This window comes from Cyprinus carpio, chromosome B14 (genome assembly GCF_018340385.1).
Source record: "Cyprinus carpio isolate SPL01 chromosome B14, ASM1834038v1, whole genome shotgun sequence".
NCBI classification, from domain to species: domain Eukaryota; kingdom Metazoa; phylum Chordata; class Actinopteri; order Cypriniformes; family Cyprinidae; genus Cyprinus; species Cyprinus carpio.
Genome location: NC_056610.1, coordinates 9,997,590 through 10,003,342, shown reverse-complemented (window position 1 = coordinate 10,003,342; position 5,753 = coordinate 9,997,590). Strand labels below are relative to the sequence as shown.

The 5,753-nt window shown below is 38.2% G+C and overlaps 1 non-coding gene across 1 annotated transcript; it reads right to left on the bottom strand.

Annotated features, from left to right (window-relative positions):
• Positions 1 to 2,273: 2,273 nt before the first annotated feature.
• On the bottom strand, positions 2,274 to 2,377 carry LOC122139710. The gene has a single exon (XR_006156486.1). It is a non-coding gene; the product is annotated as a U6 spliceosomal RNA (small nuclear RNA).
• Positions 2,378 to 5,753: the final 3,376 nt, after the last annotated feature.

Sequence of the window (5,753 nt, the reverse complement as noted above, 5' to 3'; positions counted from 1 at the left end):
TGTCATATCTTACACACAGATAGCAGTTAGGAGGGGTTCCTCATGACTAACCGAGTGTCCAGTGATGTGATCGTTCTGTCACTACTCCAGGGATTTCATGCAGAAAACATATTCACAATATCTGCATGCTATTAATATATGCAGATTGTTATGTAATAGAATACAAATTAGTCATATTAAGACTTAAAAACATCTCTTATCTTTGAAATAAACTTATGTAACAAGCTCCAAATGTACATCTCTTCTGGCATAATATCCATGTTTTGACGGAATAACAAAGTGTATGTGTGTGTATGTATATATTAATTTAGGCTTAAAACAAGAACAAATGCATAATTTATTATATCGAGTCTCGGGCCGGCAATACCACGACTGAGGTGCCCTTGAACAAGGCACAGAACCCCCAACTGCTCCCTGGGCGCCGCAGCATAAATGGCTGCCCACTGCTCCAGGTGTGTGTTCACGGTGTGTGTGCACTTTGGATGGGTTAAAAGCAGAGCACGAATTCTGAGTATGGGTCACCATACTTGGCTGTATGTCACTATACTTTATATTATATTATATTATATTATATTATATTATATTATATTATATTATATTATATTTAGTGCTGGGGAATGATTAATCGAATTCCAAAATAAAAGTTTTTGTGTACATAATATATGTGTGTGTACTGTTTATATTTATTATGTACATATAAATACACTCATGCATGTATATATTTAAGAAAATATGTTGTTTATATATTAAAAAATATTTTTATATAATAGAAATTATATTAATATATATATATATATACACATGTAAATATTTTCAAAATATATACTGTATGTGTGTCTTTATATATACATAATAAATATACACAGTACACAAACGCATATATCACATAAACAAAAAAGCAATTAATCGTTGCCCAGCACTAATTATTCTATTCTATTCTATTCTATTCTATTCTATTCTATTATTTTATTTTCTTTTATAAAAGATTTTTTTAATTATTAATATTTTGTTTATTGTGGGCTTTTGTTGAATATCATGCTCATCTTGGAAACATCATATTATGGAAGTAAAATGCACTGTGATTCTGTTTTAAAATATGGGGATGCGCATCTGAATATGACACAGAGATAGAAACCAAATGATCGACTAAATGTTTGGCAAGGAAAGAAATCCGTTACAATTTAATCAAACTGCATTGTCAAAATTCATGTTAATGCAATACTCATGTCCCCGCAGGATCCCATCCCATTTCTGTGTGAGAGTGTTACTTTCAGCAGTACAATCTCCAGCTCTCTAATCTTGACACTTCAGGGCCTTTCGATTGCTTAAGTTGAAAAGGCTAAGGAGTTGTCATACTGCTACCGCAGGCCTGGTGCTAATATCAGTAGCTATCTGCTGTCCGGCCCTCCCTGTCCACTGGTCCAGCCCTGCTCGCAGCTCATAACACTTCACTACTGTCTTCTGATTGATGGCTGGGAAATAGTGGTAATGTAGCCGGGTAGGAATGCCATTACTGCAAGATTCACACACCCCTACGAGATTCCAGTGCACCGGTGAGATGGAGCGTCAGAGCTCCAGAGTGAGAAAACGTCTGGAATTTACATTAATTCATGTTTAGAAGTACAGGGAGGGAAGGATTGCTCTGAGGAAGGCAGACACACTATCAACTGAGAACTCATTCTAAACACCTTCACAAATTAAGTAGCCTCTTTCTTCATCTGTTTTATTCTGTTTCACTCTTCAATTTGTGTAAGTTATGAAATCCAGCCACAGGGCGCATTAGTCATGGATCCGGCAGGTGGGGGAGGGGAAGGGATGGTAACATCTGAAGCATGATGCAACAAAACTACATCCGTCTCATTTCTAATGAATCTGTCTACATACATATAAACATTAATATAAAAATATAACACATTTACATATGTGTAAATGTTTGAGTTATATTTTACAAGGATACTGCAAAATATATGATAGAATTATAGAACTAGCATCACTGTTATTGAATTTAAAACTGTGAAATTATTAAAATAAGAAAAACATACCCACCCATAAAAATCATTATAATGATAGAACTGAACTGAAAACAGAGACACAGACATTAATCACTGATGTCAATCGCAATTTCACATCAGTATTTGCTTTGAAAATCACTTTTTGAAGAATTTACGAGATTATTAAACAATTTTGATCAAAACCTAATTATTCATATCCCTTTATGATTAACTGAATTAATGTTTTTAATATAAAAAAAAAACATTTATTATAATCACTGTATATTAACCCATATTTTCACGGATTTGCATGCCATCCTTTTCACAGATGCCATGCTAATCTTCTTTGTATCAATCCAATTTATTATTTGTACCACCTAAGCATATATTTTTTCAATCATATATACAACTCTTAGCATGCATTGGCTTCAAATGAAGCACTGGTGTGTCACTTCTTATTGCTTTCTTACTCTTGTCTATCGATCTAACCCAGCTCACCTCTCTCTCTCTCTCTCCCTCACTCTCCTGTTGCTCTCAGAGATCCATTTACAAGAACAGGGTAAACACTCCCTATTCCTCAATAAGCTTTTAAGGTCTTTCCCTCTCATAAACTTGATGAAACTTCACGGGCCAGTAGTCAACATTAGAGCAGGAAGGTTAAGTGGTGACCACACTGTCGTCACCTGTGGGGACGCATCATAGCCTGGGACCATTATGGATGATACTGTTTACTCGGCTACTAAATAAGCCCTGTTCCTTCATATATTAAGAATCTGAAATGCAGTTGAATACCATTTAAAGGGAAAGAGAATTCCTTACAATATCATTAACAGTAATCGAATCTGAAGCTGTGAACTGGGAACCAATCACATTTTACTGTAGCCAAGCTTGTGTTGCTATCCCACAACAGGAATGGAATTCGGTTGTAACTGAGCTTTGTTTGCACGGACACCCGTACGGTATCTTCAGTGTCTCTTAAAAGCCCCCATCAAACTTCCAGAACAGTGATTCATCAGATAGAATTCAGTGATTCATTTTGCGGCTCACTTAAATCTCACATAGACCATTACTGTCAACGAGGTGAGATGTTTTGGCATTTGTTATTAGTTATGAGTGCTGAGTTTATTCCTAATGGCGAGTAACTGCGATGAATCAGTTTGAGAGCGGCTCCGTTGGGATAAACTTTAATGACGACGATGGGTTTGGTGTTACTCAAGTGATCTTGACTACTGCTGTGGTCCTCACACTGCTGGCCTACATCAAAGTAGCAACTGCTAAATCTCTTTAGGGGAATTCACTAAGAAACAAAATGCATGCACTGCCTGCATCGATTATGTGCCTTTAAAATGCAGAATATGCACTAGTCAACACTGAATATATCTGTTACAATGCTTTTGATCATTATTTGATCTATAATTAAAGGGATACTCCACCCCAAAATGAAAATTTTGTCAATAATCACTTACCCTCATGTCATCCAAACCTGTAAAAGCTTAGTCCGTCTTTGGAACACAACTGAAAATATTTTGGATGAAAACCGGGAGGCTTGTGACTGTTCCACAGACTGCCAAGTAAATTACACTGTAATCATCAGAATAGTCCATCCTTGTGGCGCAGCTGACAGAGAAGAGCGTATGCTGCCTGCGTTCAGCTCATATTCTCCAAAATGGCGCTACGCTGATGTGGAGAGACACAGAGGAGACAATTTGTTGAATAAAGTTATTTTTGTTTTATTCGTGTACAAAAAGTATTGTCGTCGCTTCATAATGTTACGGTTGAACCACTGATGGCAGATGGACTATTCTGATGATGCTTTTCTGGACCTTGACAGTGTAATTTACTTGGCAGTCTTTGGGACAGTCCAAGCCTCCTGGTTTTCATCCAAAATATCTTAAATTGTGTTCTGAAGATGAACAAAGCTTTTATGGGTTTGGAGCAACATGGGGGTAAGTGATTAATGACAACATTTTAATTTTGGGGTAGAGTATCCCTTTAAGTTGCAGTGTAGAAAGGAGGCATGTTTGTGCTTGATGACAATGACTTTGTCAAGCTGCAGTGCTTTTTTTTTTAAAGACATTAATTCTTTAATTTGGCAAGGATGCATTAAATTGATTAAAATTGACAAATACATTTATGTTAAAAAAGGTTTCAATTTAAAATAAACCTTTTTTCTTTGACCTTTATTTTCATCATAAAATAAAAATACAATTTAAAAATCACAAAATTATCTTCTGCAAAAACATGAAACAGCACAACTGTTTTCAACATTGATAATAAATCAGAAATGTTTCTTGAGCAGCAAATCAGCACTGAGAATGATTTCTGAAGGATCATGTGACACCGAAGACTGGATTAATGATGCTAAAAATTCAGCATTGGATCACATGGATAAATTACATTTTAAATTCTATTACAATAGAAAACAGTTATTTTAAATTTGAATAATGTTTCACCATATTACTGTTTTTCTAATGAAATAAATGCAGCCTTGGTGAGCATATAAGACTTCTTTCAAAAACACAAAATAATATTAGCGATTGTTTATGTACAGTATAAATGCTTTTGCATGTAACAATGTTATTTTAGGCTGTACACTGAAGTCAGTCTGTTCACAACGAAACGAATAACAATGGTGCAAAAATTCCCAGAATATTAATTGCACTAGTACCCATTAATTGTCTGGGAATTGTTGACCTGGGCTCGAGTTTGGGGATATTTCTCCATGGAAATGGTTCTGTCATAGCATGTACAGCTGAAATCGTAGAGTGTTTGTCCTCTCCCCTCCCTGCTCAATCTGACTCTGATTAACGCCGCAGCCCATGGCGGGGTGGGAACTGACCTTCGCAGTGATGTCATCAAGACCGGAGTGCTCCAGGTTGACCATCACGTATGAGGCGGAGTGCTGAGTCATTCGTTGCATGCCCGGAGTGGTGAGTTTTCCTTCAGGAATAGCGCAGATCACGGGTGTTTGTCTCCCAGTGCTGGCTGAGGTCATGACGGGATTGAGTGGAACGTGTGCTGTATCTTTGGCTGGGCAAGAGGCGTACAGAGTCCACCCTCATACTGTTCCACTCACTGCTGGGCCTCCATTTCACCATGTGTTCGGGCGAACACACATACACACCTCTCCCCTGGAGAAATCTATTTCACCATATATCCTTAGGAATGGCTGGGCTGAACGATCACCACACACACACACACAATGCTTCTCCTTGACAGAGTCTTACTTTTCATGCACTGGGACCTGTCTCGTACAATACACGGCCCACCCAGGAGTGCAGCCTACCCGTGTTTGTGTGTGTGTGTAAGTGGGCAGGTGGGTGTGTATTTGCACATCTCATCTGTTTCTATAGGCGATTTGTTTTAAAATGAACTTATGCTTTGGGACGCAGTGTTGCATTCCATGTATGTACACATAGCGAACACAGCTGCTCCCGCTCACCTCGTATCACTGCAAATATCTGGCTCTCCCTTCACATTCTATTAGCGCTCACACAAATATCTGCCCCGGGTCTATTCTTCATACGTCTAAATTTCCAGCAGGCATCTCCGAGCTCAAGTCTGCCAGTTCGCCGCGCAAGTGTGTCAGATGCAGGCACTGACACGCGGAGGACAATCAATCTGCTTGCCAGTCAGTTGGTCTGACAGCCCACACGAAAAGCCCTGACAAATGGTTCATGGCAATCTAAAGCCAAATCAAGCTGTCATTGGGCTCCCAGACCAAACGAATGAGACATATCAGAGGACTTGCTCGGAACTCTT